The 22,227-nt window shown below is 46.3% G+C and overlaps 1 protein-coding gene across 2 annotated transcripts in view; it reads right to left on the bottom strand.

The window, feature by feature from the left end:
• Positions 1–21,604, bottom strand: part of HPCAL1 (hippocalcin like 1) — a 64,931-nt gene extending 43,327 nt beyond the window's left edge. Inside the window, exons 1-2 of one of the 2 annotated variants that reach the window (XM_030236141.2) lie at positions 21,533–21,604; positions 5,900–5,946 (exon numbers count right to left, since the gene is read on the bottom strand). The gene's annotated coding sequence lies outside the window, so the exon portion shown is untranslated. The remainder of the gene's footprint in view (positions 1–5,899; positions 5,947–21,532) is intronic. The other variant, XM_030236144.2, reaches the window with a different exon arrangement.
• Positions 21,605–22,227: the final 623 nt, after the last annotated feature.

The following is a 22,227-nucleotide window of genomic DNA, read 5'->3' as shown; positions in this document are numbered from 1 at the left end:
ACTCACACAACTCAGACCACACTCAACACAGCCTTGGCTGCCTCCTGCTGCCTTTGGGTGCCATGAGCCACTTCCAGCAATTAAGCTGCTCACCATCCAGGCTGTACCAGGACACAGAGCCCAGGAGGATGCCCACATTCAGCCTCTCTCTCCATCACCCCTCCTTCCAAACACTGATGAAGGCCAGAAAGGCTCCCAGAAACTGCCCCTCAGGAGGCAGTGCTGCATTCCCAGCCCTGGAGCAGCCCCCATCCCAGTGAATCCTGGGGGTGGGAAGTCTAGGAGTGGCAACCTCCATTCTACTTCGTTCCCAGAAAGGGACCTGCATCCAAGCAGCTTTAGGGAAATATTCCCTGGGCTATTGTAACTCTGCTATGCAATTCCTAGATCACCAAAGCAATGTAGTGAAGTGTGTTCAAAATTGTTGCAGTGTTGCAAGGGTCCCTAGGACAAGGTGAGAGATGAGAATTGACTCCAAGTTCTTAGAAGGCTGATTATTTTATGATATATATTCTATTAAAAGAAAATTATATACTAAAACTATATTAAAGAAAGAGAAAGAAGACATCAGAAGGCTAGCAAAGAATGATAATAAAACCCTGTGACAGACCAGAGTCCTGACACAGCTGGACTGGCTTTGAATATTAATTAAAAACAATTCACATGTGGGTAAACAATTCTTCAAATCACATCCTAGAGGAGCAAAACATGGAGAAGTTGAAGCTTCCCAGCTTCTCAGGAGAAGAAGTCCTGGTGAAGGGATTTTTCAGAATATATGACAGTGACAGTGAAGCAGTTTTTGTACCCACCATCTTTGCAAACCATGTTGACATTTAGTGGTAACTCCACTCAGCAAAGGAACTTATTTTGATCACCTTCATATTTGTCCCAGTTGAGGAAAATCATGCCTCATCTCATTGCATTCCCTTTCCAAGAAAGGCCATGATTTTTTTTTTCCTTCCCCTCTGGAAACACAGTGGTTGGCAGTTTATCCAACCTGCAGGCATGCAGCTGGACAGACATGCTGTCTGTAGATATTTCTGACTGCATCCCTCAGCTAACCTCTACCCTAGAATGCATGTTTATCTTTGCATTACCAGGGTACCAAGCTGCTGCAGGGTAATGAGAAGGAGCTGAGCAAGGTAAGGATCCACTCTAAATTACCATTTTTTTTAATTAAGACTGGTGGGGCCTGATATAAAAGCCAGCGAGGTGGATGGACAGAGCTGCTGGTCATGGCAGGTCTCATTTGCTTGAATTAGAAGGGTCCTCAAGGCTTCAGGTAGGTGAAACCCACTGCACTCCCTTGGTGACTGCCCAGGTAACTCCACTGAGCACTCCCAAACCTTGCTCCCTCTAACACCAAAGCCCCACTTACAACAAAGCTTCTCCCAGCAAGTGCCAAGTCCCTGACACCACAAGCCAAGGCACCACCTTATTTTATTCCGAGCCTGGCTAACACAGCAGAGGTCACAGGAAAATTAAAAATGTAATAACTCACTCTAGAGGAAAGGGGAAGAAAAAAAAGTGTTGAGTTCATGACTAATCTTTGCAGCTCTTGCCATAGACAGGATTTGTACAGACATGTTGATTTTTTATAAAAATAGTAAATCGTATTACACCCATGCTGCAAGACCAAAGATTCACAACGATACCTTAATACAGCTTAAATAAAAATAGTACTACCTGAGTCAATCTGAGCATGATAATGCTTTGTAATCCCACACTCTTAGGGGATGAACAGTTCTGTAGCAGTGAATCAACACGAGATACTTGCATTAGGAGACACTCCTTTTTCATGCCACATAGCAACATCTCTACAAAATGGAGAAGGCAGGTGGTGTCTGGGGGAGCACAGTGCACAGTGGGGAAAACAGGGCAATTACAGAGCCCCACTAGCTTGGAAATCTTGGCTAAGAGCTTACATTTTAGAAAGAAAGCCTGCTTTCTTTTTAAAATTTTTCCCCATCACAGTAAAGAATTAAGGAAAAAGTTTGAATTTTAAAAGTTTTTGAAAAGTGAGCAATCCCAAAGCCTGTGAGCACTCAGGAGATTCATTCATAAAAACAAACACAGCTGAACAGCAGTGTTGCACAGTCATTCTGGGTTTTTTTCCTTAATATCCTTGAATGAGCAAACAGTGAGTTTGGAAAGTAAACATGCAGTACAACATAGAAAGGTCTAAACAGAGGAGACATCAGTAAAACCTATTTATAATAAAAATGCAAAAGCTGAAGGCTCAAAGAGCAATTTTTAAGGGTGGCTAAGGAAAAAATTGGAAGCTTTGATTGAAGACATGTTAAACCATAGTGAATTATTTTCAATTACTTTGTTACATAAGCTACTCACAAAAGGTACTTCATTTGCTATTGTGCTCCCATTTGTTCTTTTTTAAGACACATTTTCCAGTTAATTGCACTTCCATCTCCCCTCCCTGTACCCACAGTACAGATTTATGTATGACAGACATGTGGCCCTCACAGCTCCCTCCAGACAGGAGAGAGAGGTAACAGGAAAAGTTAACAGAACTGAAAGGTCTTCCTTTCCCCAAGAGGACTGGAGTTTGAGTTCTGAAACAAGGCAGATTTTCAAGGCTGTAGTGCAGATGATGCCCAGGGGAAGGAGAACACAGCCTCAAATTCCCACTTGTCTTGCCTGCTCCCTTCTTCTCTGCCCTAATGCTCAACCTGGCACTGCTGCTGGGATTTTTTCTTCCTGCAGGGCCTGAATGTTCACAGGAAGGGTGATGCCATGGGACCCTGGATATGGGGATACTGGTAGGCTGTAGAGAAGGCAGAGAAATGCTGACAAGGGCAGTAGAGGCAGAGCCAAGCTGAAAGGCACCAGGACTCAAGGATGAGGAGATCCTGGTGAGGGAGGATGTCTAGTGATGACCAGAGCCAGATCATGGGGACATGTCCATGGCCTTGCTCTGTGCATAGAACATACAGCATACTTCCAACAAATTTCCCAACACCAATGGCAAGAACATTCTTTGACTTCCACGTCTTGCCACAGGTGATCCCGAGATATGTTCAGAAGCTCAGCCCTCCAGTACCTCTTGCAACCTCCCATTCAAGGGGACCCCCGTTCCCACAAACACAAAGGCTGCAGAGGTCTTAACTCAGCTTTCAGTTTAAAAATAGAATGTTTCTCAAAGCCAGTTTGGTAGGACAGATCTGTCAGTCTAGCTGCAAAAGCTTTACCTTTCATGCATCAAACACACCAGCTTTGGAGAAGCAGGGAGCCCTGTTCCAGACTCAGAGCCCCATGTCCATGCTAGCAGCAGGCAGTTTCTGAAATGATGTTCACACCACCTCATGTCCCATCCTCTGCCTTCCCTGGCCACGGGCCACAGCCACTTATGTGCTCCTCCAGAGCAGCACAGGGGTTACAGCAATGCCACTACCACAGCTCCCTGCACCCAGGACAGAGACAGCCCTCCTGACCACATCCCAGCACAGCCTCCCAGCAGCGCCCTGAAACAGGCCAAGGCAGGAGCCCCTGACCCAGCTGGCCACTCAGGTGTCCTGTGCAGGGTGGCCTTGATGGGTGCATGTCCCATCATGTGTCTGGCTCCCTGGCCTTCCCTGCCCAGAGCTGCTTATGTGCTTACAGGCAGAAACACAGGTAAGCAGCTTGCTGCATCAGACCTGTGGTATCCCAGCAGGAGAGCATCCAAATGTCAATTCTCCCTTCCATGGCCAGCACCTTCACTTCCAGATGTGTGTACCTGGGGTAAAATTCAAGCTACCTTCAGGCAGGCTCATACACATTTTAGTTTCATACTGTGTTCTGAAGCCATCCATGTGCAACTGGCCCCACTACTTTTGGAAAATGCCCATCAGGCTCAGCACTGGTCTGCCTGCAAGTCTGTCTCTTACTCCATGTTAAACATGAACTGATGCAGCTTGACCACTGTAAGGCTCCATACAGGAGCTGTTATGCTCTGGAGATGTACCTTCTTCTGGTATGGTTCATATGAACTCCCAAACTGAAATCATGCACACACCTTGAAAATGTGAGGGATGTAGACCATTGAAACATCAAAAAATGCGATGTGTAACCAGCCAACTCTAAGCTCTGTCAGCAAAAGTGCATCAGGAGCCCAAGCTCCCAGGAAAGACCACAGGAGCTTTTCAAAGCACTACCCAAAGAGACTACCCAGGAGAAAAATATATTAAACAAACAGTCTGGAGTACCAACAAGTGGTTTTTTACTCATACCCTGTTCAGGTGTTACCTGAAATAAGAAAACAAGAAAATCCAATTTTAAGTACAATTTAAAGAGACAGTTTAAAATTACCTGGATTTTGCACACATGGTATTACTGTCATCCATGTCATACTCCTCTCTGTCCTCAGAAGAAGAGTTTTGTTTCATTTTTCAACCCCTCAAAGAAGATCCTCTGAATATTCAGGTCCCAATTCAGAAATCAGCAATACAAACCATGCAGGTTTACAATACAGATCCCATCCTAGTTGCAGGGCTGGGAAAGAGGAGGGGTTCATAAGCTACTGCTCACAAGAGCATTCTTGAGAAAGGCACATGGGACTTGTGATTCTGGCTTGTAAAACTCAAGTTTTAGGAACCTAAACCTCAATACAGAAAATAAGGACAAGACAGCTTACTAAGGAAGAGATGTTTTCATGGCTGAAAGAGGGAGTTGATAAGATATACATTTAAGGGGTGCTAGGTAAGCCCCTTGTAAATACAAAGTAACCACTTTCTAGCACAATGAACACATATTTAGGTTGACAGACACACCAAACTCCATCATCCTCCCCATACTTAGGTTGACAGACACCAAACTCCTGCCCTGAAAAATTACCAGTGCAGATGGCTACATTTCACCTGTATGGACCCTTCAAATCAGCCTGGGACCATGTGCATCAAAAGGCATCTGATCTATGGGAAGGGCACAGATTTGGAAGACAGAGAAGTCCATTAGAGGTTTGGGGCATTGGGCCACGGTTCATTAGCCAGTCTGAACACACAAGAGCTCTAATGGCTCGTATCCTGTGCACCAGGGAAATGCAAGGAAAGAATGAACTTCCTGAGGAATTAATGGGTAATTAGATAATTTGGTTTATCTCATGGGAAAGAAATCTAGAATTGAAACAGGAAATAGAGTATGTATTTCTCTAGAAACAACAAAAACAAACAGCAAAGAGTGTCAGAGAGCAGAGTCTCAGCTGGCACCATTGGAGAGACCAGCTCCAGCAGAGGAAAAGAAATTGCACTGATTGACATCAGCATTTTGCACCAGCAATGGCACCAATTGGCAGCTCTCAGCGATCTCATCCTCCTGAGCTCTTGACTGATTTAATGTTTCACTTTCTCACAAATAAGAGCCTAATGAAGTGCATAAAAATGAAATACATGGAAGCCTTGGGTGCAGGCAGAACAAAATCAGTCACATGTGGCAGAGATTAGCATGGGTTATGCAACTCATATAACTCTCTGGAAGTTGCATTCCTTTAGATTAACACCTTGGACAAAACAGAAGGGAAAAAAATTCCTAAGCTTGCTTTCTGACACAGAAATCACCGCCCCAGTGGGACGTGTAGGCTTTTAGCAAAAAATGCAGCACAATTTGTACAGATTATCACCAAAGTCAAGTATTTTTTCTTAATGTAACAGTTCACTTATCCAAATCTCAGGAAATTATTTTTAGTGCAAAGGTTATTATTAAGTGCAAATCTTAACATTTTGACAACAACCCCTGCTTAAAGATTAGCCCTTCCAGCTTTAAAATTAAAGCACACCATTGACTCAGCAAATGCAAACTTCTGCACTCAATGCAGAACAAAAAGCCTGCATTTTTTATTTTTCATTTAGTTTTACTATTACTAAATTATAGAGTGCCTCAAAAGGAGCAGGGTCTGCAAAGTACTCACCACCTATTTTGGAATCTCTTCAGAGAAAGTCCACGGGGCTCAATTACCTGGAAGAGAAGGCACAAACCAAACATGCTTTACATAACAGCTTTTCTCTAAGTGACAGTCTTCACACTCTTGGTATTTCCTGTAAAAGCTACTGTTCCCAGTTTGAAAAAAAACCCCAGAAATGGTCTAAACATGCAAAAACCCTGCTCCAGTTCTTACCCTACAATGGGAAACAGCTTTATTGTGTATCTGCATTTTATTATTTGTCCTGAAATATGAAATATTTCCATGTTGAAAAATGTACAGATTTGTCTTGAATTCAGACAGCAAATTCTTCTGATGTTCAATAATCTATTGAAATCATCCTTTTTATTTTAAATAGTTTTTTGTAAAAAGTCATCTTTCAAAGTAAATATCAGGTGCAGATTCAGAAGGCTTGCTTGGCTCATACCACAGAATATTACTACACCAAGATGTATAAACTGGAACAAAATAAAGGAAGAATATGAGAGAGCCAGTTCCAAGTTTACAGCAGCCACTAAGCGTTGCAATGAAAGGTTAGAAATCACTTTTCTTTCTCTGAGCATGTTTCTCAAGGAAAAAAATAATTTGCTGATCCCATCAGCATCTGTCAGCTCTGAATGCTGAGGGTTCATCAGCCTTCAAGGAGTCACAGATAAGAGCACCAGCAGCAAGGTTCACCTTCTCCCGTGATTCCTAATCTCTCAAAATCTGTGGATTAGAAAATCGAAAGCAAGTGACTTGCTCTGATTCCCTCTCTCACAGAGCTGACCATGACTCTCCTCCACCAGCAAGGCCAAGCTCAGCTGGGAAGAATTCATCTTCTCCAACCCAATAGGCCAACTTCTTTCCTGGCAGATCCCTGTCTGACCCAGTAACCCTGTAACTTCTGCAAACAAAATCCCACTGTGTTTAGCTCCCAGGTGCCTCCAGCCCACACCTAGCACACACATGTGGTGTGCCCAATGCCAAACGCCAGCCACAGACATTCCAGACAAAGCCTCCCAATAGTCTCCTTTGATACTTCCCCATCCCTACAAGGAGGAGTTCCTGCTTTTCATGACACCATTCACATTCATTTCCATTGGCCCTAACCCCTTCAGACACAGGGTTTCATATTTCTCCCCTTACAGCAAGCTGCTGCTGTTTACTGACACTATAAACTCCTCATGCCAATCCTACACCTTCTCTCCAGAACAAACACCCTTATTCCTTCCCATCATTCCTCTTGAGTCCTGTTATTCAGATCCTTGCTGGCCTTTTCCATTTTTTTACATCTTCCCTCAGGTGCAGTGCCCCAAGCAGGCTTTAGTACTCCAGCAATGCCAAAGCACCAGGAGATCCCAACACTGGACACAAAGTCCATCCCCCTGTTTATGGAAGCATGTGTCTGTGGCTGCTGGGGCAGGAAGATGCTGCAAAAGCAATGTATGACCCACCATGACCCCACAACACTTTTCAGTGGAGGCCCTCCAACCACCCCTGAGTGCTCTGTACAGCCAACCCATTCACCAGAGATAAATGCAAGTCCACACTAAAAGCCCAAGCCCACTTTTGGTGGGAATGATGGACCCTCCAAGATCATCTTCTGGTTCTGTCCAAAGCTACTTGAAAATCAAATAACTTTCTCCTCCCAAGTACTTGTAATATCCCCCAGTTTGGTGCTACTTGTTGAGTCTGAACCAGCATTTTATCAAATGCATCAGTAACAATGACCCATGCCATAGGGTCCACTTTTGGAAGCTCTCACCCAACACTACTTCTGAGCTTGATCACACACAGAAGCTAAGTCTGGATCATGGTCAGCACACCTACCTTGCACTATCCATAAGTTTCAACCAAATTTCTTTTCCATAGTTTTTTTTCTATAAATATCAAAACATCACCAAAAACTTAACTAGGATTGGAGTAAATCATATCATCAGCTCTTTTTCTAGGACTTGTTGGCCTGCTCCAGAGAGTAATCAGGATGTCTGACATTATTTAGTTCCAAACTAACCCATGCTGATTGTTACTCATAAGCACTCAGAGGATGACTAGGTGGGAAATAATTTATTAACTTCCAGAAAAACACTGTAATAAAAGTCAGAGTGACTGCAATTCCATCTCCTCCTTTAAAAAAATTAGCACTATATATTTTGGTTTTTGATTGTTATGGTAACCTCACAAATTCTCCACGGGAATTCTCCACGAGTTTTCAGAAGTAAACACCAAGAAGAAATTGAAAAGAAGTCAAGCAGCCAGTGGAAATACAGCTCCTTCTACAAACCACAAGAACAAAACAAGTGTCACAGAGGTGAGGTCAGGGTATCCTGCCCCAACATGGGGTCACCAGTGATCCCCTGAGGGTGCCCTCTCCCCTGATGACTGGTGAGTGATGCTGGTTGAATGGCTTGTACTGATGACCAACCTTCCCACATGCATCTTCCCATCATCTGGGGAGCAGTTTCAAACAAACTTCCCTAAGGCCCAAAAAAGCCTAGAAGGAAAAATAAAGGCAAAGAGAAAACCCCTTAAATGTGTGTGCTCCCTAAATGATTGTGTTCCTGTTTTATCCTGGTAGCTTCCCTCATCGGGGCAGGTTTTAATTACACCAGGATGTAAATTCCAAGATACCATTCTGTTACCATGAAATTTTCTGTTACTCTTGAGATCCCTGGGCAGGCACTCATAAATGTTGCAACCTGGCAGCAACAAAAATATTTAAGCAAATAATTTCAGATTCAACATCTTTTTATCATAAAAACTCAGTATCCTTATCTTACAGAGTGATGGATGTTATTTCTCCAAGCTGCAAAACAAAGGAACCCCAATGGAAAAACAACATAGGGACTGAACTTGATCAATGGCAAAATAGGAAACATAACCCACAAACTTTTAATTTATCTTCTGTGTTGCTGCTACAAAATTGTTGTACTTTCCCCATCCAACAAGCCAAATAGTGCAATATTATTTGGCCATATTTATATGCTCAAAGTAAATGGAATTTCACAGTCCAGATGCTGGATTTTGGCATCCCAAAAGACTTTCAGGGATGTCTGAAATCATATAAAACCTTTGTTCCAACCTGCAGCAGTAGAGAGTAGCTGCATAGCAGGCATTAATTTCTATGTTTACAGTCCATGCAGTATTCAAATTCACTGACAATTAAAAGTATGCTATAAGTGAATTAGCAGAAGAAACTCATGGCAGAAATTCAATTACAAAGCAGAATTAAAGGAAGAGATGTCAGAAACTTGGAGGCTGGGCAGGAAGAGGTGAGTGCATCAGTCTACTATTTTCAGAGCTGCTAGCAAAAAGCTTAAGAAGACTGCTCCAAATAATCATGTGTAAAGATCCTCCTTATAAAGAGAGCTTAATTGAGAGACCTGAGAAACCAAGGTGACAAATTATTTTTTCAGAACACATTTTGATGTGACAGGGGTAAAACTCCCTCTGAGGGGTCACACATCACCCACCCCTGCCTGTCCCATAGGCACTGCAGCTCTGCCATGTCCTGCAAAATCCTTGGACAGGCCTTGGCTTGTACAAAGGCACTGCAGACACCTTTACTTTTCTTTTGTCTTGTTTTTCAAAGTGATTTTAACCCCATTCCTTTACTTTGAGTCATAGGCATTACATTTTAAGCAGATTTCTTTCTACTCGAGGGAGAAGCCTCAAGTGCTATGGCCACTCTTCTTCCTGTATTGGCCACTGTCTCACCCTGCCCTGTTCTAGCCTCCATTTGCCCCCCTTTGGTTGGTACTATCCTTCATCAGTCGTGATGCCAATTACCAATAAAGCCCTCCCACACCTCTGAGGTTCAGATTTCATAACTGCATTAAGACAAATCATTAAAATCATTACTGTTATTAATATTGCCACGTTTGTGGGTGGTGTGACCTGCCTGCAAACGCTTCGCGCAGCAGCCGAGACACTCCAGGACTGCACTAAGACTCTGCACTCCCTTATTTGCCATTTCTTTTTCAAGTAGACTCTATTTTATAAATACGTGGTGGGGTTTTTAAAATATTTTTCTTGCAAACACGAACTGATGAAGGCTTGTAGGACAAACAATTTTGCCGTTCCCTTCACGTGTGGGCAGAAATACTCCATGGACAGTCAAGAACTAATTGTCCTGTCGCTCTGCAGTTGGGCTCAATGATCATTGTAGGATCTTTACAACTGAGCTGTTCTAGTCTACTCTAACTTTCCTCCAGTCCCTCCCAGCCAGCTCACTCCTCACCCAGCACTGCACCTCATCTTTGGTTGTTCACTTCTGCACATGCTTTTGGATGCATCCAGACAGCACAGGCAGCCACTGGTGCTGGCTGACCAACTGCTCTGGAGTGTGCCCACTGACCTCTTCCTCTAATGAACAGTCTCTTCCCACTCACCTCTCACCCCCTTCTCCTCCCCATCTTTCACACCAGGCCCATAAGCCACCATGCCTGGAACCCACCTCGACATATGATTCAGCCCACAATGGCAGGAATGAACTCCCTGGCAGAAACAGAGGCCCCAAGGCCCCTACATTCCAGCAGAGCTGTTGGTCAGCTCACTCAGGCCACCAAAGGACATTCAGTGCCCAAGAGCAATGCCAACCTGACTCGAGAGCCCAGACCCCATCACAGCCCAGCACAGCCGCCTGGGCAGGTTTTGCAGCCCTTCCTGACCTCCAGGGTGCTACAGTTAGGGAATTAGACACTGGCTAGTGTAAAAGCTAAACCAAGTGTTCTTCTCAATACCCTGCTGAGGCTGCAGTGCAGAAACACCTCAGACTGTGCATCACCTGAGAGGCTGGTACTACTGAGAGAGACTGATGCTGTGTCCACAGCTGCCCTCCTTTTTCTGCCTCAGATTCTTCTAGTGGCACCTCTCCCACTACCATTTCACCTAAGCAATGTGCTTGCAACACCCTCAGTAAGTACAATAATAGTAAGAATGCCAGAGCATGGAGGAAACACCAGGCACTGACAGTATCAGGAAATAGCAACAGGGAAGTGTTCAAAACATTCTTCAGAGGCCATATATTGCTTATTTGGAACACCTTCTACACCTATTGACTGAACAGCTTCAACAGGCTCCCAGGCTGCTTTGATTTCACATGCTGTAAAGCAGCCTGCATTTTTAGCAGGTGTCCAAATCCTGCCAGCTTTCTGCCTCAAGGGTTTCCCTTCACAGTTTACTTAGACGACCTTCCAACATAAATTTTTTCAACCTGAAGCCTGTTGATGTATCACTGGTACTTACATGTGTTCACAAAGCCACCCTGGCACTGCTTGGTGAATTTAACCTGTAACAGTGAAGTGAATGCAAAGCCAAGTCCACCCCTCAGCAGGAAAAAAAGCCCAAAGGATTGTGGAGGCAGAATCATAGAATAGTTGGGCTTGGAATGCACCTTTAGAGGTGATACAGCCCAACATCCCTGCAACAAGCAGGGACATCTTCAACTTGATCAGGTTGTTCAGAACACCTTCCAATGCCACCTTGAATGTTCCCAGGGATGGGGCATCAATCACCTCTGAGCAGCCTGTGTCCATGATTCACCGCAGCCATGGTAAAAAACTTGTTCCTTACATCTAGGCTAAAGCAACCTTCCTTCTGCTTAAAACCATTACCCACTATTGTACCATCAAAAAACCGAACAAAAACCAAAACAATTTAATTCCACAAAAAAAACCAAACAAAAACAAAACCAAACAAAACTCCAAAACAAACAAACAACCCAGTTTAAAACAAAGGAGAGTGGATCTGCTGGGCATTGCAGGGATGGTGGTATAATCTCTGCCCTGCTTTCCTTCAGTTTCCCTTGGCAATCAGTCTATCAGGTAAGTCAACAAGTCCTTGAGAGCACAAGATATTCACCTGGGAGCTTAAATTAAACTCTCCAAGTGCGTAAGAGACCAACATCTTTCTCTGGAAGGCTGTGACTTATGCTCCTGCCCAAGCAGGAACACCATGTCTTAGCTGTGAGACATCCCAGTTAGGCTCACAGAAGTCACAGCAATCCTACCAAATGAACACATCTCTTGCCTTAGATTTTCCCTGTGGGATTTTAGGAAATGCTCCATGATGCCCTATATATGTTCATTGCATGTCTGCTCTGCTGGAGCTCTCCTTATAGCACAGAAACACTTGGAGCAGACTCCAGAATGGTAGGACCTACATTAGTAGCTTAGGTCTGCAGAAACTAACTGTTGTTCCACACTTCCAAAACCCCCTTCTGAAAATTCCCAAAGGTTTATTTCTTGAACACAGTTGCAACGTGGTAGTTAAACCATTGACAGCCTGAAGCCTTCTGTACAAGAATCTTATCTCTGACTGATGTTATCATGACAAGCTGTGATGCCTGCCAGGTTCAGGGAAACAGCAGGGAAATCAGCAGAAGCCAGAAGAAGCTTGTGCAAAGGAGAAACCTGCATGCCAACCTGGCCTTTCATGAAACACATCATGGGCTACTCCTCCACAGATTCATCTCGGTGAAGGCAGAAGAAATTCCCCCAACCCAAATTTCCAGATTGCATTTCTGCATTATATGTCAGTTTTGGCTCCTGTCCCCAGACTTCCCTTCCTGAATCACAGAGTTCTTAGATGTTGGGGTTTTTTTCCAAGAAGACTATTGACTAATGCCACATACTGCCTGGTCTGACTTGCACACTAGCAATCGGCACGGGCAGCTGGGGACAGAACAGTGCCAGTTATTTATCTTATTTCCTCTTAAACTTTTCTTCCAATACAATTAACTAAATTGTGCAATTACACATTCATTGGCCAGGAAGTTTCTCTCTTCCCCTTTTTAGCCCCTTTTTGAGTTGCATTTCCCTGCTTCACAGGATGCTCTAAACTAAACATTACGTTCAAGTTACACAATAAAGATTTGGGAGTGATAGAATGAATGAGGAAGGTCACGGGAAGGGAGGTATCTGCTAAAATAAGATTTGCTAAGCAGTACACAGGACCTAATGTTAACTGCCTTTTATCACAGCAGACTGTAATTTATATTAGCTAAAAACCAGATGGAAGGATATAAGAGAGCAATAGTTTAAATAGTTCAAAAACTTTCCAAGGACTGAATGAAACCTGAATTAATTCAAACCCCAAATTATAGTGATATAAGCTGTTATTCCAGAGCCAAGGTGCCTCACATAACCTTAATCCTCTCTGCATATTGAGGCTCTTTTATGCTACATAAAACCACACTCCAGCTACAGAATTCGCAGCTGCATTTAAATTAAGTTTATCACAAACCAGTGCTCCTGGGCAGATCATTTATTAATTTAAAAAAATCTACACACTCTCATCTTTATAAGGGGAAAACCATTTTGGAAGCATAGCAAAAACCAGATGCACCAGTGTCTTGTTAACCTCCAGAGAGCCGGAAAAGCAACGTTAAGTGCAAAACTTCCAGCACACATCAATTGAAGTTTCAGAGGCTGTAAAATACCAACCTCAGGGGACAAAGATTTTTCTATGCTGAGGGGTCTTCCCTGCTTTGCCAGGACAGGCTGCCCCTTCCTCACAGGCAGCCCTCCTGCAGCCCACAACTGACCTTGGCACAGTCTGTCCCAGCACAACCAGGGCACGTGCAGATGGGTTCAGCCAGCAGCAGGGCTCTCTGGAACACATCTGGGCAAACTCCTCCTCAGGAGCCACAGGGACACCAGGGTAACAATGCTGGAAGTCCCCCTGTCTTTTTACACGGTGGGAGCCATGACCTGGGAGAAGCCAGGCTCCTGGAGAAGTCTGACAGTGACCACCTTGACGTCTTTGAGACCTGTCACCATTGCTACATCAGTCAGGGATTTTTCCCTCTCCTTTCACCCACTTCTGACTACCAGTCAAGAAATGGCTTTAAATGGAGGCTGAGATCATGAGCAGGACCTGGCATCCCCATGGCTTGATGTGGGCAGCAGGGTGAGATGGGGGAGGAGAGGAGACAAGCAGTGACAAACTGGCACCCTGGCAAGCCCTGCAGCACACCAGCCACAGGCTGCGGCCAGAGACACGGAACCTGGCACAGGGATGTCACGGTCACAGAGAGACATGGCAGTGGTGGCTGGCCTTGAGTAGCTCAGCCTGTGGCACTGCTCTGCCCCAGCACCTGCACATCTTCCTCAGGTCCCACTGCATCTGAACCCCGGGCACGACACAGGGAGCGTGCTGGCGTGGAGAGCCGCAGGCACAGCATTGAACCCCTCGTGGGACTCACATACCACAGTCCATCTTTCCATCTGAGGCTACTCCACCTCAAGGCTCACTTCTCACAAGCCACTGAAGAGCCATTAATATTCAATAGTCAGCCTGATCTTTTGCATGCATACACCTTAAGGATACCAAAACTTCCACCAAACTGTTTTTGCAATGCTCTCCTGGAACTGAGCAAGCAATGCAGAGATTTTTGTTAGAAACATGTCTCCCCACCAAGCATAAAAAGCCATCAAACCCATTAGTGATACATAGAAGACCCCAGCACCAGCAGTGGGCATCAAACATCTGAAATAAAAGCTCAGCACAGCTAATTCAAAATGTCTCAACACAAATGGGAGTAACCAACACCTGGTTGTGAAGTCCCTGGTGCTCAGAAGGTGATGGCTCAGCCAAATCTGAGGAAGATCATCCTTGAATGAGTCCTACAACAAATCAGAGCTCTGAAAATGGCCAGCAAGTGCACCTTCATTTCCAAACTGTACCTTCTGAATCACACCCATAAAAGCAAGCACTCGTTAGTTCAGCTGTTTCTGGTGCTATCAGCTCAGAACAGTGTGCCTTACTTAAGGGACAGGACTTCTGGGAAGCTACAGCACACACCATGTGAACAGCCTGCCAACAGCCCCCAGCAGGGGCCATGAAAGAACCAGTCAAACACCAGGAAACCTGGGAGAAGAGAAATCACAGTTGGTGTGACTGAACAGACCAGATCTGGCAAACCCCATGTATACCAAGACATTTTGTCAGAAGAGAGACAGGGAGATTCCCCCGCTGTGAGAGGCTCAGAATTGCATCCATCCTCCATTCTGGACAGGCCAGTGGTACCTCAGCAGGTGTCAGCAATGGAATTTCCCCCCACAAAGATTCCTCCCATCTTTGTGACTGGTGAAGAAGCATTGCTGGATCACAGATTATTCAGCCTGAAACTGCAAGCTGCTTTGGAGGGCTGCTCCATCTGAACAGGACGAGACAGATTCTTTGCTCCCTTGCAAATCCCACCAGGTCAGAAGGCCTCCCACGGGAAATTCAGCCTGCAGGTTCAGGGAATCCTTAAGGAGATGGGAGATGAAGGCTAAAGAATGATTTAAAGCTTGATCTTTTCCTGTCTCCTGAGACAAACAGAGCTCCTTGTAACAGAGCTTTAGGGCCAGATTTAGGAATGAATGCCATTTTAAGAAGCGTGACACCAGCAGAACAGAAAGTTGTGGCTGCAGTCTACAGAGCTGAATCTCATTTACTTTCAGACCATTACCACTGCTTCAATTACCCTCAGCTGGAATGAAATCTAATTTCCATTAAAAAAAAATTATCTTTTGATGCATCTTCTGATAACCCTAGAAGAAACCCTGACTTGTCCTGGCAGAGCTGCTGCTCCTGGGATGAGCCTGGCAGGGAGGATCACAGCACCTCAGGCTCACACTGTGCTCCCTGGGGGGACAGGCAGGTGCAGTGACCAAACTCTTGACATCCAGAGAAAGGGCTTCAGCCATCACTGAGAGTGCAGCACCCAGTGAACCATCCGCAGCCGATGAGCAGGGAACCACCTGAAATTAAAAGATCTCCCACAGCTGATTTCAGCCAGCTTGCTTCACATCAAGCCTAAGCCAAGGGAAATCATTTGCCATGGGACTTGGGGAAACATCAGGGATGGTCTTGGTCTGCCATCCTCCACCTGGATGCAGCCATCCAGGGTTCACTGCACAACGCCACTAGAGAGGCTGGACACAAGCACGTGCTCATTCCCACTTAAATGGCTCTGACTTTCAGAAACACATGTGATTCCATAACTGTCAAACATCTGTGTTTTCAACCCACATTTTATTTGGCATAAGTGGCTCCTTTAATAAACTCTTACACACAGGAGCACTCATTTTCTGGAAAGCCTCCCAGAACCCCTCTAAAGCAAAGCTGACATACATGAGCTCAAGAGCAATAAAACTCAGCCCAGCAAAAACTGTGATGACTAACCATGGAGATCTTTATACTGATTCCACTTTCTTCCCCCCCACCCCCTTGTACAGAGACTCCAGCTCTCTCAGTACAAGAGCTTTAGGAGAGTGGACACCATGGAAGGAAGATCAGAGAGATGACGCAAGACACAGGGGTATTGACTGTTGAAAAAACCTTGAATTGGATGGAAACTAGAAGGAAAAGCAGAGAGCCCAGCTTGTTCCAGGACAGTGCTTTGATCACTCTGCAGATGATGAAAGGCAGCTGCCTGTGACACGCACTGGCCAGGCAGCTCCTGCCAGGCCCTGCTCCCAAGCCCAGGCTTCAAGCTGCTGCCTTCCCTTCAGCTCTGGCGAGGGAGATACAGGGTTCTCAAGCATCTTCTAACATACTGAACAGGTGTTGCATCTAGGCCTTTCCTAAGCACTGCAAAGTTTGGCTGCTTTTATTTTTTGAGCACACATTTCATAACCAAAGTTGGTGCTAATGGTTATGCATCCACAACATCTTCCCATGGAACTCCCACTCTCCTCTCACACACTAGCAGCTTTCAGCCAGCAACCCCCAATTGCTCTGCAAAGAAACCCTCCCCAGATAAGTTTTAAGAAAGAGAAAGTGATTGTGTTTGGAGAAACTAAATTTGCTTGCTATATTTAAAAAAAAAAAAAAAAAAAAGCTTTATTTAAGAGAAAAAGGAAAGGATGCCCTGCATATGCTGACTGGCTTTGACAGTGGCTATCTGCATTGTGACCAAACCAGCGAGCTTTCTCCCCTCACACACTGGGCGAGCTGCCAAGAACAGAGCATCCTGCGCATAATGCCCTTTTGAGAGAAAAAAAGAAACCTGAAAAAAATTCCTGCTACCTCGGAGCAAGGAAAGGCTCCTTTCAGCAGAGCCAGGCCAGGCTGTGTGGAGCAGAGGTGAATGAGAAGCGGCGCGGAAGGCTGGCGAGGACGGCTTGCAGCACGCCCACGCCTGGCTCCCAGCCCCCTGAAGGCATTTCTTTTCCTCCCTCCTCCCACCGCCGCCCCCGATTATTCTAAAACGACTTTGCGTGAGCCACACGCCAACTTCTCAGCACAAGGCACCATGTATTTCCTTATGCCATGCCCAAGCTATACCAGCCATCACTTATTTATTTTCAAGAGGTTACAAGAACCTGGAGTTTACACACAAGGGACACACAAGTGTACACGCTCCCACTCCCAGACAATTCGTGTGAAATGCTTCTTGTAATTCCATTGCTGGGAAGTACGTGCCCGAAGCAGGTATGCTGCATGGTTGGGGAATCAAAAACAAACCCCTTTGCCACTCTGACTAGTCCACCGGCTAATTCATTACGATAAACCCATTGTCCAAAACAAAAACATTATTTAATTGCTAAACCAGCTGCCCAAGTTTAGCTGTTGATCTTGGCAAACATATCAGGATCTCAGTACGCCTGTTTTTCAGCAAGTATCTCTGTAGGTGCAAGCCGTGCCTTCCACCCTTGAAGTCTCTGTCACCATTGGATATTTAAAGGGATGCCATCAGCTTAAACACCTCTCTGAATGCATTAAGATTACAGCAACTGAAATACCAGCAAGCATCCTTCTTTTTTCCCCCAGCTGTTAAACATGCAATTACGCAGCTGCACTCTTCCCCATCAGACAGCCTGATTTCCTTTAAAAAACAGAGGGCAGAAAAAGAAAAAACTGTTAGAACATATTTGAAGGAGTCACCAAAAAACTGGTAGAAGCTCTCAAAGGCTGATGCCTGAAGCATACGCAACTACAGCTATGTCTAAGTTTTCTTGCTGCTTTTTCAAGTAGATTCTGCCCCTTCAGACAGGCAGCTCAATCATTGGGAAATACGTTGCATGCAAGGGAAGAAAAAGGCAGGCCAGGTTGTAGCTGGTATCTTTTGAACGGAATGCTGATTGGCATGGGTTTCCAAGTATCTCAACTAACATTGATCACCAGGAAGAATTCCTTAAATTACTCGCCACTCTTTTTGAATTTAAAAAGATACACACCTACAGGACAAGAAACACCGAAACAACCCAAGTAGCATTGCCATTTCTTTCACACTGGTCACTCACAGGTATCTACAAACCTACAGTGCAAATGATAAGCAGCATTTTTTAATAATAATAATAAAGGCATCTTTCATGCAGTGCAATCCAGAAGAACTGCAATATTTCTTAGATTACAAGACTGATCTGCCCTCCCACCCCTCAGCTCCTGCCTTCTAATTCCAGCACAATCAGAGCAGGAGAATGCATAATTCATCCTGCAGTTGACCCTGTGGGTCTCCCAGCCATTAAGCAACACCAGACTTCCAGAAAGGTCACATTTCCAGGAGAGTCAGATGAAAATTCTCTCCTATCCACTGAAAGACTCTGAGAGGTAAAGGAAGGAACTCCTCATGGAGTATCTGCCCCCATGTTCAAGGATTCACAATTACTCTGCCAGCAGAGCATGACAACAGGCAGAGGATATCTATGTGGGTGAGGCGAGAAATGCAGAAATCAATGGGTTAATTAGCAGGTTAGCAAAACAAAACCGACTCCTGGAATGGTTTATACAGCAAAAGACTGATGTAGTAAAGATAACTGTTTGCATTTCTTACACTCTCCGCTGGTAAAGGGTTATTGGAACAATGGAAATTTTAGGCACCGATTGAAAACAAGTTCTGTTCATTACAGCTAAACTTCAACAATTTTGCAAAAGCAAATCCTTTCATTATCCATGGGTAGGATCACACACAATACAGTAACACAGTTAACACAATGTAAGATAAACCTCTTGCCAAAAGAAATGTTACTAGTATCCAAGTTAAGCGCAATGAAGATGCAGATGCTGGACACAAACAATTTTCTAATACAGATAATGAACAAAGAAACTGATCCTATATATTAAAAAGCATCCTAGGAACATGATGGAAAACATATTTTAAAAGAAGAGTCTGTATTTCTTCTGTTGACTGGAAAACACATTGCATTTTTTTCCTGAATCTGACCTAAAAGTCATGCTTGAAGGAAATTCCAGCAGTTCTTTGGAAAAGTGTGAGATCCTCTTCCCATGAGTATCAGTGCATCTTGCACATGCAAACAGTGCAACATCATTGCTTACAGTTTCACATCACTGAAAGGAAGTAAAAACCCCAATGATATAGAATTTTAATCCACACTGCCCCCTTGGTCTACAGCATTCTTGTCTCCGTCGTGTCAAATTATTTAACACTCAGAAGAATGTTGCCTTGCTTGTAAAAAAAAAAAAAAAAAATTACGTCACGTGTATTTTTAATTGCAACATTTCTAAACCCAGGTTACATGCCTTTTTCTTTGTGGAGTCACAATCCAAGTTTAATGTTGCTTAGGCTACAAATCAAATCAATCTCTATCCCCATCTCCCAACAACTGCCCCATGATACTTCCAAGCCCATGAGCTTGGGTGGTAGAACGGGGGCACCACAGTGCCAGCTGCGACATGCAGCGAGCAAAGCATCGCCTGCACCGACAGAGTGGCAGCCTCATCTGAGAGCTAGAAAGGTTTGTCTACACAAGTTCCTGCCAGTGCAAGCAGCCAGCTACAAGAGCAAACCCCACTCCAGCACTGTAGCAATTCCCTGAACAGACTAAGCTATGCCAACAAAAGCACTTTTTTTGCCAGCAGAGCTGACTCCTCAGCAGAGCTCCTGACAGTGTTGTAACAGCCACTCTACAGTGGCACCCATTTTCTCCCCTCACAGTTTCCTACACTTCCACCTCTACACAGAGAAAGTCAAGAAACAAAGAAATGCAAAGAGGCGTGAGGACAAGGTGATGCATGTCCTGCTGGCTGGCCAGCACCTCCTCACCAAACCTAAGGAAAAAGTGAGATGATCTACCTTCTTCCCCAAGCCCCACCACACTACATGAAGGCAAGCACACTCAGCTCTAAGATCCATTCACCTGAATCACAGGGTTCTCAATCCAAGCATCTGAGAAGAGCTGAGGGGTCAGGAGCGAGGTAGATACTCAGCTCTGGAGCAAGCACTGAGGCTCCTACTGGCTCTGCTCCCTGGCCCAAAGTACCCAACAATGCTGGCGGACCCCAGAATTGACAGCATGTTATCAGTGGCTGCTGAAACAGACCCCCAGTCTTTGCTCAAATTTCATCTCAGGCAAGAAGAGCTTTTGAACCTGAAATTACAACAAATGGTTCCCATTAGGAAAAACGGAAAATATTTTGAGGGGGGAGTGATTGTTTCCTCCTTTCTTCCTCCCACAGAAAAAATCTGATCTTCCTATCAGATTTTTAGTTGTGAATGGGATTAGAGGACATTGCTCAGCTACAGTGCTTGACTACAAGTATTCCTGTGAAAAAGCTCAGGATTTTGTCACATAGGCATAAATCACCCAGCCATGAGCAGAAGAGACTTACTGAGCACCCAGCTGTTTTTCTTAGCAAACCTTTCATTCCTGACAACGCATTAGATGACCTTTTCCCAAACCGAGCAGGAACTTATTTACATAGAAACTTTCTTGTAAACACACTTGCCTTGTTTTATTTCTTATTTCTTGCAATTCTCCCTACTTCGGCAGCTAGTGTGTGCTGGAGCCATGTGCTCCAGCAGGTCCCCCAGCAGCCTGATGCAAACCACGGCTGGCAGACGCCTTTGCTGCCACAACCTCACAGCAGTAGGGTGTCCCCCCTTGCCCGGATTCCAGGGAACTGGGGTGACCTTGGCCGCAGCCATCTGGCCTCCAGCACAGCCCCAAACATGTCTCAGGCGAGGAGACAGACAAAAAAGCCAACTCACCAGAGGCAAACGCCAGCATTTTTAAAAGGCCGATTGGGAAGGTTGGTAATAGGAAGTCCGGGTCTGTATGAGTTGACTCAAAGGGCCCTGCAACATTCATGCGTCGGGAACTTCTCCGGGTAAACCATTAACCACCATAAAGCAGAGCTGCGAAACGCCCCTCACCATCGGGGAGGCTCACACACAGCCGAACACACTGGCGGGCTGCACGGGGATATGCACACACAGATGTGCAGATATCCATACACCCACAGACATACAAGGACACAGATACACACGGCTTGGGGTTTTTTAAGGGCAGGGGAAACGCTGGCAATTCCCTCCGCTCGGGGCGAGGCGAGCGCTGACACCGCAGCCCCGCGGCGGCAGAGGGGGGATCCACTCGCATCCCCCGGGCGCGAAGAGGGCGCCCGGATCCGCTCCGCACCTCCTGGCGGCGAAGGGAGCAGCCGCCCCGCTCCGCGCCCCGCGGGGATGCGAGAGATGCGCGGAGCGCCCCGCGCCCGCAATCCAGACAGGACATTTTGAGCCCTCTCTCCCCGAAAATACCCCCGCCAAAAGCCAGGAATCTCCCCCTTCCCTCCAGCTTCGCTCTCCGACAGTCCCCGCGGCAGCAGAGAGCACGCAGACCTCCAGCAGCCCTACCGAAGTTTCCGCGCCTCTCCGCGGGCAGCGGCGGAGCAGCCCCGGCTTCTTACCCGACTGGCGGAGCGGGGTCCCGGGGCGGCCTGGAAGCGGCGGCGGCGGCTGCGCGGGGGCGCGGCGGCTTCCTGGGAGCTACAACTCCGCGGCGGCGCCCGGGCGAGCCGCGCGCCTGCGGAGCGGCGGCGAGCGGGGAGGAAAAGAGGAAATGAGCGGGAGGCGCATTGGAGGGAGGGAGGGGGAGGAAGGAGCCGTCGCCGAGGGACCAGGGAGAGCGAGGGACAGAGCGCAACTTCCCCGGCGGGGCAGCGGGCGCGCCGGGGGGCGGAGCGCACCGCACCGCCGCTCCGCGGCCGCACCGCGGCGTGCGCAGCTCCGAGCCCCGCGCAGGGGCCGCCCGCCGCCGCCGCTCCCGCCGCGCCGGACACTTGGTATCGCCCTGCCCGGCCCCGCCAGGGCCGCCGCCGCGGGCAGGAAGTGCGGGGCCGGGGGGCAGCGCGGACAGGGGGCTCGGCGGGGCTGCGCGCCCGCGGGGAGCTGCGCCCGCCCCGCTGGCGCTCGCTGCCGGCTCCACCGGCACCGCGGGCATGGGAAGCGGGGCGGGAAAAGTTCTGATTTTTGATGTTGGAGGGTTTCACACACCCCCCCCTCCTTTTTTTTTTTTTCTAATTTTTTTTTCCTTTTTTTTCTTTTGTGGTTTTTACCCCCAAAGTAAAAGAACGCCGGACGGGGACCTCTCCCTCGGCCCCAG

Source organism: Serinus canaria, chromosome 3 (assembly GCF_022539315.1).
Source record: "Serinus canaria isolate serCan28SL12 chromosome 3, serCan2020, whole genome shotgun sequence".
NCBI classification, from domain to species: Eukaryota; Metazoa; Chordata; class Aves; order Passeriformes; family Fringillidae; genus Serinus; species Serinus canaria.
Note: the sequence above shows the minus strand (reverse complement) of the source record. Positions and strands in the feature narration are given on the sequence as shown.